The sequence below is a fragment of the Pelodiscus sinensis genome, chromosome 23, assembly GCF_052426305.1.
Source record: "Pelodiscus sinensis isolate ZL-2025 chromosome 23, ASM5242630v1, whole genome shotgun sequence".
Taxonomy (NCBI): Eukaryota; Metazoa; Chordata; order Testudines; family Trionychidae; genus Pelodiscus; species Pelodiscus sinensis.
This window is the reverse complement of record NC_143074.1, coordinates 12858540-12872608: the sequence shown is the minus strand read 5'-3', so window position 1 is coordinate 12872608 and position 14069 is coordinate 12858540.

Here is a 14069-nt window from a genome sequence, read left to right as displayed (position 1 = left end):
TCCAAACTTACTTGACATTCAAATATTTGTTCTTCCCATGAGCAAAGCAAGTGATGGGAGCTCCAACTGGAGACAGCGGCGTTCTGCTTCTTGTTGCCACCAGGGAGACCACTTTGCTCAGCGCAGGAAGACAGAGGCACAAGTCAGGAGGAGAGAAAGCCCCAGGGCTGTATGTCCATATACTGACAAATGGGGCGTCGCTCAAGAATATTGCCATTCCCTGGGAATGAACAGAACACAGGGCATCTTTCTTCACTGCAAGCTTGAAGTCCAGAGCTTCCCAGGAGCCGGCAATAGACACTTACATGGGGACTTCTCGGAAGCGTCACAGGAAGTGCCAGGGACTCAGTAGTCTGTCAGCTCAGGTGCCGACTACAAAGGACAACGGTCACTTGGGCCACTTTGGATTCTGGACCCAAGTGTTTTTTGGATGAAACTTCTTAAAGGTACAAGACGAAGAACTTTTATTCTCCTTCCCTTGTCCAGAATCGTACATAGGAACAGCCAAACTGGGTCAGACCAAAGGCCCATCTGACCCAGTATTCTATCTTCTGACAATGACGAAGGCCAGGTGCCCTAGAGGGAATGAACAGAACAAGTAGCAATCAAGTGATTCCCTCCCATCACCCATTCCCAGGTTCTGGTAAACAGAGGCCAAAGACACTATCCCTGCCCATCCTGGCTAAAAACCATTGATGGGTCTATCCTACAGGAATTTATCTGGCTCTTTTTTGAACCCTGTTATAGTTTTGGCCTTCACAACACCCCCTGGCAAGGAGTTCCACAGGTGCACTGTGTGAAGAAATTCTTCCTTTCATTTGTTTTAAACCTGCTACCTAGTCATTTCATTTGGTGACCCTTAATGTTTTTGTTATGGGTAGGAGTAAATAACTCTTCTTTATTCACTTTCTCCACATGATTGTACAGACCTCTATCATAGGCCCTCTGAGTCGTCTTTTTTCCAAGCTGAAAAGTACCAGTCTGATTAATCTCTCCTCATCTGCCAGCAGTTCCAAACCTCTAATCATTTTTTTGCCCTTCTCTGGACTTTTTCCAGCACCAAGGTATCTTTTTTTGAGGTGAGATGACCACATCTGTACTCTCTCCTGGGGCGTTCAGTCTTCTTACGGCCCTCGTCACAGCTCTACAATGGAACCCCAGCTCTCAACCTCTTGGGTGAAGGGGTGGAGGGGGGAATTTAAACTTCCATCAAGTCTTGGCCTTGATTAAGCTTCTCCATTAACAGGCCCTCCCTCTGATCTAAATTGGTCACCATCTTGCAAAGGGAGAGAATAACAGATAGTTCTCCTTGTTCAAAGAATCCTGAGCATCCTTGCCTCTAGGCGACCCAAACATGATCTAGAAAGCCCAGTGGGTCGGGATGATTTAATTCTCTTTATTCCTCTAGTCCTGGGTTCTCTCTAGAGTGCTTCCCCCATCCCTGCCGTGGAGGAATCACTCTCTATGCCATGAAATAGGATTCCTTCTCCATAGTTACTCAGTCCCTTTCTGCCCTATGTCCACTGTTCCACCAAAAAATCACTTCACCCCTTGGTACTGGGAGGGAATGGTTGATTCCTTTTCTGTGTCTGTTCACCTCCCCGCCGTCATTGCATTCTCCAGTGCACATGAGCCAACAAAAAGGAATGAGCTGAGAATGCCTAACTCATGACATGAAGGCGTAGGTCCATATTTAGGCCCCTCTGATCTCCACAGCTAGTGGGCAAGACAGATGGGGAGGGTGTCATTTCAGCACTCAGAAAAAGCCAAGTTTCCTTAACATTGGGGTTGGGGGGAGGTGCTGTCAAGAGAGACTCAAAGGCACTTTCCATCTCCTAGTTCTCTGAAGGTAGGGTCAAGCAACAGTGGGACCCTGCCCTTCAACCCGTGGCCAAGAGGCAAAACACCAGGAAACTCACAAACAAGTTAGAGAAAGAAAAACGGCACGAAGCCATGGCGCTGTGTTGTGCATCGTTATCTCCGGTTAGACTGGAGATGGTACAGCCAGGTTTCGGGAGAGCAGAAATATCAGCAATTAAAGATATGTCGTGTCAAAAAAACTCTGAACTGATTAAAGTTGAAGGCTCCGTTTTCTTCTTTTCATCAGAGAACGGAATCAAAACCTGCCTGGAAAGATGCACTCCCCCCGTTCCCAGCGCTCCGAAGGCAGTGCCTGCATCCATCCTGCTGTGTCCCTGCATTTTAATTACCACCTTATTAATATTCATGAGGACAGGCACTCAAGGGGGATTGCAGTCTGTCATTCTCTCCTCTCGCCCCCCTCCCCTCCATCTCTCTGGGCTGAATCTGAGGGTTTTTTTCCCTCTCTTTCTTTCCAAACAGTTGGTGTGCTGAAGATTCTGTGCAAGTCTGTGTGTGCATATTTAGCTGCATGCACTCAATGTCTATGTATGTAGTCATGTATGTTTGCATGAGTGATATGCATGATCTGTAGGTGTCTGTGTTTGCAGGTATGAGGACTGTGCACATTGTGTGTGTGTATGATTGTATCTATGGATCTGGTTTGTTGTATATTTCTACAAGTGTGCAGGCATGCAAATGTGATTCACATACGTGTTTATGTTGTTTATGACTGTGTGTCCATGTTTAGGGTACATGGGAGCAAGTGTGCAACAGTTAGCATCCCATGATAGTGAGAAATGAGTGTGAAATGTGTCTGTGTTGCATGAGTGTGCGAGGGTGTTGTTCACATCCTGTGCTGCAACTCTCTGTAACTGTTATGTTGTCCCGGACTCAGATAACAATGTGGAACCCTACCGCAAATGAGCACAAAGTCAATGGGCAGTGACTCTGACTGGTGACAGGGACCAACCGGTGTCTCAGGGCATGTAAACCCAGATTGCTCCCTGTTAACACCCACTCTCCTCTGCTTTCTCTGTTCCTTACGTCTCCTGACCCTCTGTATCCGGGCCCAAGGGTCTCCTGCACCAAGCTCTCTTCCAAACAGGGACCAGTTAGGCAGAGAAGGTTAAACAATCAATAGGCCACTCAGAAAGCCGTTGGGTTGATGGTGCCAGCTAACCAGTAGGGTGCATGACAGCATAATGGGGCCTGGCTCCACGGAGGTTCCAAGCTCCCACATGGGGTGGGAGGCTCTGACATGCCATGGGGCCCTTGGCGTCAAGCTTGCTGAGCACCACACTGCTCCTGGAGCCTGCTCTCGGGCAGGAGGGGCTGGCACCCAGCAGTTTGCTTAAATCTGTAGTGTGAGAAGCTGCTTCCTCACCAAGGGTGGGGTCTCCTTGGAGACCAGTGCTCTGTGGTCCCAAAGGTCAAGGGCCCTGAACTCTCGGGGGCCAGAGGCCGATGCTCCAGGCAACCCATCTTACTCTGCCACTTCCTATCAGTGTCCCTGGTGCTGCATGTCATTAGCTGAGGCCCTGGGCAGTTGAGGGGAATCCTTGTGGAAGGAGAATGGTGGCAGGGAACCCCTCATATATTTGGAAATCCTACCCCTGAACCAGCTGGGCTCCTTTCCAGCTGTAAGAAAGGAGCAAGGAGGAAACAAGACACAGACTGTACATTAATGCCACCCTCAGCCTCTGCTGCTTCTCTCTCCCCTCTGGATGCAACTGGTTAGACTCCCAGCCAAAGAGGGGGCAGCACACTGCAGCAGGCCCGTAAACTTCTCTACCCACTGCTGAGAGCTTGGGCCAGCACCTGGCATAGGTGTCTTCACCAGTGGTAGGTAGGTACATGATGCTAATGAATCAGAGTGGCAGTGTTGCTCTGGGGGGTAGATGACTGCATGACATACAGGGCAAGGAAAAGCCAAGCCCCTACTGAAGCCATGGGCCTTCCAATCCTGTGCAATGAGGGTTAACAGCACCAGCTCACTCTGTGCCCTGCAGGACACTGCACCAAAGTACCCTGAAGGTACCAATCTTCCCTTCCTACTATCACGACATCCAGCACACTGGCAGGAGCACGCTCGGCGTGAGATTGGACTGATACAGGAACCATTCCGTACTGGCCACATGCAGGGCCATCTGGGCTAGCTCCGGGAGAACTCTGCCCAGTGTGTGCTCACCACTGCTACGTCTCCTTTTCTCCCCCCTCCCGCCCTGCACCTGCAAGAGACCTGCCAGGAGACACAACTCCAAGGCTCCCCAATGCCCCGCTTGCTAAGCTCCACAAATATTTGAATTAAGGTCCCCGGGGAGTCTCAGTCACAGAGTAACTGATTTCTCCTCCTTCATTAGATCTCTGTGTAATTTACCCAGGGAGGGCCAGCAGCATGTGCCTCTGTTAGAGAGAATTCCCAGCAGGAGCCTGGGAGAGCTCACAAATCAGGCAAAGGGAAAGCATTAGAATATGAAAGGTGAGGCTGGCTACAGGGAGAGCGTCCTCCCCAAGATGCCTCTCTTTTGCCCCAGCAGCCCAGAGATGACATTTGATTTTCGCCCACTGCCTCCAGAGGATTGTGCTGTGCGATTCTCTCCTGCTCGCTCATTTGAGCCTGACGTAGCTGGGCACCAGACTGGGCTCTGCCACCGGGCTCCCCTCCTGGCTCTGTGACTGACTCTTTGTGTCACCTTGGGCAAGCCTTTGTGGGGCTGTTCTTATGCTGCAAAAAAACAAAAACAAAAAAAACCCCCACCCGTCACTTGCCCATGGCAGCTGACTCAGTCTCATGGAGCTATAAAATTGCAATGTGGACATCAGCGCTCAGGCGACAGCCTCCACATTTATAGCCCTCCAGCTCAAGCTCCCCCACCCCAGCCCAAACCAGCTGACATGACCAGCCACATGTATTTGATAGCAGTGTAGACAGACCCTCTATTCTTCCTCTGCTACAAGATAGGGATGAAAAGCCGCTGCTTTGAGACAAATGGTAGGTACTGTTATTAAAAGTATATGCTTATTCGCTTTCCGGGACCTATTGATATGGTCTAATGAGCTATGTTTTTACAGCTTGTCCATCACTGATATGCTTGAGGATAGTGTTATTTATATTTCTTTTAGTCAAATAGCAAAATAATTTAAACAGCAACCAATTTAAAATAGAGTAAGGCAAACCAATGGTTATTTTAACATCATGTGCTATTAAGTGGTGGAACTCAGCGCTGCAGTATTTTTCAAAATGCTTTAAAAATCCATGTGAATTAGTCTGATACCCAGTTACACCTTCTAAGGTAAAAGGACAATATCTAACACCTAAGGCCTTGGGGCCAGATGCAGCCCTTGGCTTGCCTGGATCTGCCCTTCAAGGCTCAGTAACCTCCACCCAGCACTGAGGAGTCCATGGGGCTGGAGCACACAAAATCTACTAGTCTGGGCCCTCCTAGGCTCTGGTGTGTGAGGGGAATGTCGTTCTCCTCACATCAATAAGGGTGGGTGTTTTTCTTCCCTTCTCACTTGTGTGCAGCCCCTGACTGATTTTTCTGAGGATCAGTGGTCCCCGATCCCAAAAGGTTCCCCACCCTTGTCTAACACCCATCCTCATGGTTCAAGGAGTAAGCAGATCACCAGTTAGGGCAGGGACAGGCAAACTTTTTGGCCCAAAGGCCACATCAGGGTATGGAAATTGTATGGTGTGTCATGATTGTTTGTGAACTTCGGGTTGGGGTTAGGAGGGGGTGAGGGCTCTGCTGGGGCTGTGGGCTCTGGGGGTGGAGCTGGGGATGAGGAGTGTGGAGTACAGGGGGGAGCTCTAGCCTGGGACAGAGAAATTTGGAGAACAGGAAGGGGCTCTGGATGGGGGCAGAGGGTTAGGGCACTGGGGGATTCAGGGGTGCAGGCTTCACCCTGCATTTACCTCCTCAAGCAGCTCTGAGGAGCAGTGGCATGTCTCCCTTCTAGACAGGTCCTATGGGAGGTGCAGCCAAGAGGTTCTGTGTACTGTCCCTCCCTCTACAGGTACCATCTCTGTTGCTCCCATTGGCTGTGGTTTCCAGCCAATGGGAGCTGCAGAGCCAGCACTTGGGGCAGGGACCATGCAGAGCCCTCTGGCTGTCCTTACGCATAGGAGCCAAAGTGGGTACATGCTGCTGTTTCCAGAAGCCATGCGAAGCAGGGCAAGACGCAGATCTTGCTCCTCAGAGGGACGGATTAAAACAGCATATGGGCTGGTTGTAGTTTGACTACACCTGCACTAGGGTTTGGTAGAAATTTCCCCATACCCTATACCAGTTAGATGTAGTACAGTATCTACCTTAGGTCTCTCTAGAGCACAGCTACTAACACACCTAGGTATTATACGTTTGCGTTTTCTAACTCACCCAGCATTGGCCACTACCAAAGATAAGATACTGGACTAGTTGAAACACTAAGTTTGCTGTAGTACACTAGGACCTGCATTCCTGAAACACAGCAAACATGGGAGGGCATCATTTTGCGTTATGGAAACAGAGAGGAAAGAAGCTTTGGGAACATTTCTGCTGAGATCTGCAGTTTACAGATAACCTACAAATGAGGTTTAAAAAATTGGGCTTTCTGGTTTCTGGCTCTCTGGGACAGATGAATAAAACCTAAATAGTCTTAGGGTTTTGTTGTTTTTAAAAAAATTGATCTTGTCTTTTTTATTTTTTACCTTAGAAATGTAAAGGGATGTAAAATCTTGCCTTCTCTGGCTTGCTGGAGGTCTTCTGGAAGTTCTGTGTAGATATACATTGTCAGTTTGCACACCTTCACTAAAGGGACAGAGGTGTTGAATGTTTCACAAAGATGAGCTTTCTCCAAAATACTAATCAGGCATTGGAGTTAAATAGGCTTTAAGGGGAAAAAAATCAAAGTGTTATAAATAGTTGGACCACTCTGGCCTTCCCCTCTCCAGTGTCCAATCTTTGCTCTCTAGACTCTGAGGACATCGTTTTACTAGCAGCATATGCACCACTGTCTTCCTGGGGACACTGGGACACAGAGGAGTGAAGTGAAGGTCTCCTATGGGAGCAATTTGAGAGCATACGTGTGTGAGTGAGAACACACATGTGCGAGAGAGTGAAACAGGGAGGTAGAGGGAAAGGGAGTATGCTACAGAGATATTCTAGTTCTGGAGAAATAGTGAAAAGGTATGGGTCTCATTGATGAGGACTTGTAAGGCCCCAGGGACACTATCTATGTATTCTCATGGGCCATGGAAAATACTGAACCAGCCCACATAAGGCAGCTTTCATGGATGGACTCCAGATGGTAGCTACATGTTCTGACACATGTGCAGCCCTGGCCATGATGGTGCCTCTAAAACATCATCCCAAGCATCTGCCCAGGCCACTGGTCTGGTTTTGTGTGGAGACACATGCAACCGCGAGGGACACACCGTCAGGCCATGCGCCCGTCCATCTTGGCTATTGGCATCCAGCAGCCGGTACCTTGACAAAACCAACCTTTGCCGGAGCGATTTCCTAGTGTAAGTCCCTCACCTTCCCCTGGCAACTCAGTGGTATCAGATGGCTCTAACAACAGCCCCAATAGGCCACATCTAGCAAGGCTGGTCAGTGCCCCCCTCTGCACACTTGGACTAGACGTTCTTGCCAACGGAGCTCCAGAGCACAACCACCCATGTGCTCTCCCTCTCAGCAGCCAGTGATCAAAGTGCCCAGCGGAGCTGGAGGCCAGAGGGGGGCCATGAAGGATAAAGGGGAGCCAAGGTCTGTTGGTTCCCACTCTGGAAGGGGAAAGGGCAGCCTGAAAGCGGAGCAGGAGAGGGCCTGGAGTGGCAGCGCTCAGCAGACAGGAATCTCCTGATGGGGGCACAGAGGCTGAGCCCTGGCCAGGAGGCCCTTCAAGCTCCGCTTAAAAACCCTGCACCTCTTCAAGCTCTTGAATTGGAGCTTTAAAAAACAGTTCTTGTTCCGGACGTGCCGAGTGTCGCTCGATACCGGGAGTGACTCCATCCCCCTCCTCCCCCCAGTACCAAAATGCCCTTTGAAACATTTGCTAGAAGCTGGTTCCATCCCCCCAAGCCTCTGAACCCCCCCATCCCCCGAGCCCCTTGTGTGTCTTCTTGTTCTGCTGTAATAATCCATATCCCAGCTGCCTCTCTCCCCCTTCCCCTCCGCCCGCCTCCTCTCCTCCCCCTCCCCCTCCCATAACTCAAAAGCTTGTCAGGCTGGTTCCAGACTGCTGGCGCCAGGCTTCACTCCAGGAAAAAAATAAAGCAAGAGCGAAAGAGAGAAAGGCATGTGAGGCAAAACAGCCCCGCCATATGAGCGCACATCAAACCGGCCCTTTATCTCCCCGGAATGTTCCCTCGCTGCCGCGGCAGCGCTGCGCCCCCCAGACCCCCACGCCCGCCACAACTGCTCCTCGCACACACACGCGCACCACAACTGCTGTACACACACACACACACACACACACACACAGAGCCCACCAGAACTGCCCTACACACACACACAACCCACACAACTGCTCTACACACACACACACCACAACTGCTCTACACACACACACACACACACAGAGCCCACCAGAACTGCCCTACACACACACACAACCCACACAACTGCTCTACACACACACACCACAACTGCTCTACACACACACACACACACACAGAGCCCACCAGAACTGCTCTACACACACAACCCACACAACTGCTCTACACACACACCACAACTGCTCTACACACACACACACACACACACACACACACACACACACAGAGCCCACCAGAACTGCTCTACACACACACACCACAACTGCTCCACACACACACACACAGCCCGCCAGAACTGCTCTACACACACACAACCCACACAACTGCTCTACACACACACACCACAACTGCTCTACACACACACACACACAGCCCGCCACAACTGCTCCTCGCACACATACGCGCACCACAACTGCTGTACACACACACACACACAGCCCGCCAGAACTGCTCTACACTCACACAACCCACACAACTGCTCTACACACACACACCACAACTGCTCTACACACACACACACACACACAGAGCCCACCAGAACTGCTCTACACACACAACCCACACAACTGCTCTACACACACACCACAACTGCTCTACACACACACACACACACACACACAGAGCCCACCAGAACTGCTCTACACACACACACTACAACTGCTCCACACACACACAGCCCGCCAGAACTGCTCTACACACACACAACCCACACAACTGCTCTACACACACACACCACAACTGCTCTACACACACACACACACACAGCCCGCCACAACTGCTCCTCGCACACACACGCGCACCACAACTGCTGTACACACACACACACACACAGCCCACCAGAACTGCCCTACACACACACACAACCCAAACAACTGCTCTACACACACACACACCACAACTGCTCTACACACACACACACACACACACAGAGCCCACCAGAACTGCTCTATACTCACACAACCCACACAACTGCTCTACACACACACACCACAACTGCTCTACACACACATACACACACAGAGCCCACCAGAACTGCTCTACACACACACACAACCCACACAACTGCTCTACACACACACACCACAACTGCTCTACACACACACACACACACACAGAGCCCACCAGAACTGCTCTACACACACACAACCCACACAACTGCTGTACACACACACACACACACAGAGCCCACCAGAACTGCTCTACACACACACACCACAACTGCTCCACACACACACACACACACAGCCCGCCAGAACTGCTCTACACACACACACAACCCACACAACTGCTCTACACACACACACCACAACTGCTCTACACACACACACACACACACAGCCCACCAGAACTGCTCTACACACACACAACCTGCACAACTGCTGTACACACACACACACACACAGAGCCCACCAGAACTGCTCTACACACACACACAACCCACACAACTGCTCTACACACACACACCACAACTGCTCTACACACACACACACACACACAGCACGCCACAACTGCTCCTCGCACACACACGCGCACCACAACTGCTGTACACACACACACACACAGCCCACCAGAACTGCCCTACACACACACACAACCCACACAGCTGCTCTACACACACACACCACAACTGCTCTACACACACACACACACAGAGCCCGCCAGAACTGCTCTACACACACACACACACACACACACACACAGCCCGCCAGAACTGCTCTACGGACACAAATACACACCAAAAAGGCTCCACACATGCCACAACTGCTCTACACACATGCACACAACCCACCAGAACTGCTCTACACACACACACACAACCCACCAGAACTGCTCTACACAGAGAGCCCACCAGAACTGCTCTATGCACAACCACTCACAGTCTGCCAGAACTGCTCTACAAACACAAAACCCGACAGAACTGCTCTACATGCACACACAGAGCCTGCCACAACTGCCCTACACACACACACACAGAACCCGCCAGAACTGCTCTACACACACAGTCTGCCAAAACACCTCTACAAACACACAACCCAACAGAACTGTTCTATACACACACACACACACACACACACACACACACAGTCTGCCAGAACTGCTCTACAAACACAAAAATCCGACAGAACTGCTCTATATGCACACACACAGAGCCTGCCACAACTGCCCTAGACACACACACACACACACACACACACACATGCTGCCAGAACTGCTCTGCACACACACACAGAGCCAACCACAACTGCTCTACAGACACATACACACAGCCCACCAGAACTGCTCTACACACACACACATGCACACACAAAGCCTGCTAAAATTGCTCTGAACACACACACAGAGCACACCACAACAGCTCTACACACACAAAGAAACACACAGCCCACCAGAGCTACTCTGCACACACACACACACACAAACACACAGCCTGCCGGAAGTGCTCTACACACACACACAACCTACCACAACTGCTCTTCACACATGTGCACACACACACACACACACAGAGCCCACCACAACAGCTCAACACACGAAACACACACACATCAGAACTGCTCTATACACACAGCCCACTAGAACTGCTCTACGCACACAAACACAGCCCGCCAGACGTGCTCTACACACACAAACACAGCCCGCCAGACGTGCTCTACACGCGTGTGTGCGCGCGCACACACACAGAGCTCGTCAAAATTGCTCTACACACACACACATGAAGCCCACTAGAACTGATCTACACATACACTCAGAGCCCACCACAACAGTTCTACACACACAAAGAAACACACAGCCTGCCAGAACTGCTTTACACACGCACACACACACACACACACAGAGCCCGTCAGAACTGCTCTACACACACAGCCCGCTAGAACTGTTGTACACACACACACAGAGCCCGCCAGAAGTGCTCTACACACACCCACACACACACACTGCCAGAAGTGCTCTTCACACACACAACCTGCCAGAATTGTTCTACACACACAGAGAGCCCACCACAACTGCTCTACACACTCACAGACTGCCAGAACTGCTCTACATACACAGCCCAGGAGTATTGCTCTACACACACACACACACACACTTACATACGACCTGCCAGAAATGTTCTACACACATTCACAGCCTGCCATAACTGCTCTACATGCACACACAGCCCGTTGGAACTGCTCTGCACACACACACAGACTGCCAAAACTGCTCTACACGCACACACAGCCCGCCAGAACTGCTCTACACACATACAGAGACACATACACAGAGCTTGTCAGAATTGCTCTATACACATACACACACAAAACCCGCTAGAACTGCTCTACACATACACTCAGAGCCCACCACAACTGCTCTACACACACAAACACATAGCCCACCAGAACTGCTCTACAAACATACACAGCCCGCCAGAAGTGCTCTACACACACACAACCTGCCAGAATTGCTCTACACACACACACACACACACACAAACACACAGAACCCTCCAGAACTGCTCTACACACACACAGCCCACAAGAATGGCTGTATACACACACAGAGCCTACCAGAACTGCTCTACACACACACACACACACACACACACACAGCCCACTGAACTGCCCTAAACACACACACACACAGAGTCCACCAGAACTGTTCTAAAAACACATACTCAGAACTCACCAGAACTGCTCTAAACACACACATACTGTGCTCTAACATAATGGAAGCACATACACACACAGCCAGCGCAGCTCTAAACCAAAAGCTGCACACATACACACTGTGCTCTAACCCTAATGGAAACAAAAAAACACACACACAGCCCGAATTGCTCTAAACCTAATGCAGCACACACACACACAGAGTTCAGAATGTGCTTTAACCCTAATGTAGCACAGTCAGCCTGGAAACACACACACACACACACACACACACACACACACAGTGCTCTAAACCTAATGGAAACAAACACACAAACACACACAGCCAGCACTGTTCTAAACCGAATGTTGCACACCCGGGCTGGAAATACACACACACAGCCAGATTTGCTCTAACCCTAACGAAGCATAGTCAGTCTGAAAATGCGCGCTCACACACACACACACACACACACACACACACACAGAATCAGGATTGCTCTAACCCTAATGCAGCACAATCGGGCTGGAAACACACACACACGCACACACACACACACACACACAGCCAGAAGAATGTACTCTAACCCTAATGTAGCACAACCCATCTAGATACACACACACATTGCCAGAAGCAGCATACTTGGGCTGGAAACTCAAACACGGAGAGCCAGAATGTGCTCTACCCCTAATGCATCACAGCCAGGCAGAAAACAGGCACACAGAGCACAGTCAGGCTGATAAAACTTGCACGCGCACACACATACAGAATTGCTCTAACCCTAATGCAGCACAGTCATTTTGGAAACACACACACACACAGAGTCAGAATTGCTCTAACTCTAATTCAACACAGCTGGGCTGGAAACACAAACACACACAGAGCACAGTGAGCTGATAAAACACACACACACACAGAATTGCTCTATCCCTAAAGCAGCACAATCGGGCTGGAAACATAAACACAGAGTACAGCTAGACTGGAAATACTTCACACAGCCAGCCCAAATTTCTCTAACCCTAATGCAACCGGTAGCACACACACACACACACACACTCACACACACACGCACACAGAGGCAGAGAGAAGGGAAGGCGCAAATACAAGATCTATTATTTATCAGTGTATCAATTATTTAAGCTCCGTAGCTGGGAAGGGGTGGGGAAAGCAGGCTCAGAGGCCTCTGAGTTGGCAGAGGAAGCTTTTATAAAGACAATTCAGAAAGCAGGCTCCTCCCTGGACCCCACCACCACCCCCCTGACTCCACAGGAGTAGTCGTGGGACATATGCCTCTCGAGTTCCTTCATTGCCGGAGGGCACAAACTCAACGGAACTAAAATCCTCAGTGTGTGTTTTCATAACACATGCCATGGGTTCAACCAAACAAAGTGCCGGCCCATCCCTGCTAGGAGTGGCTCCCCCCCCCACCGTGATAAGGAAACCCACCCCTCTCCACAGGCATGCACAATGTGAAAACAGACAAGACAGCTTGGCCCCGCGGGGCAGGATTCAGCAAGCCAGGAGGGGCATGCCAGGAGCTCTTCTCTGCAGGGCTCCAACTTCTCACCTTGGGGTGCCATGAGGCAATAGCCACCAGTTCTGCATTTAGACACAGAGAGAAGAGTTTATCCAGCCCATTGAGTCCAGCTTGATCCAGGGGAGCAGACGGTCCTCTGTGTTCCCCAGAGCCACCCATGAGGCCGTGTCCAGACTCAGGGGTTTTTTCGGGAAAAGTAGCCTTTTCCCGAAAAAACTTCCCCTGCGTCCAGACTCAAGCCGCGTTCTTTCGAAATTATTTAGAAAGAACGCGGCTTTTCTTTCGATGGCGGTAAACCTCATTTCACGAGGAAGAACGCCTTCTTTCAAAAGTTCCTCTTTCGAAAGAAGGCGTTCTTCAATGTAAAGAGGCTGTCTTCGAAAGAGAGCATCCAGACTCGCTGGGTGCTCTCTTTCGAAAAAGCGGATTTTTCTTTCGAAAGATCCGCCTGCAGTCTAGACGCGATCTTTCGAAAGAGGCTCTTTCGAAAGATGCTTTCGAAAG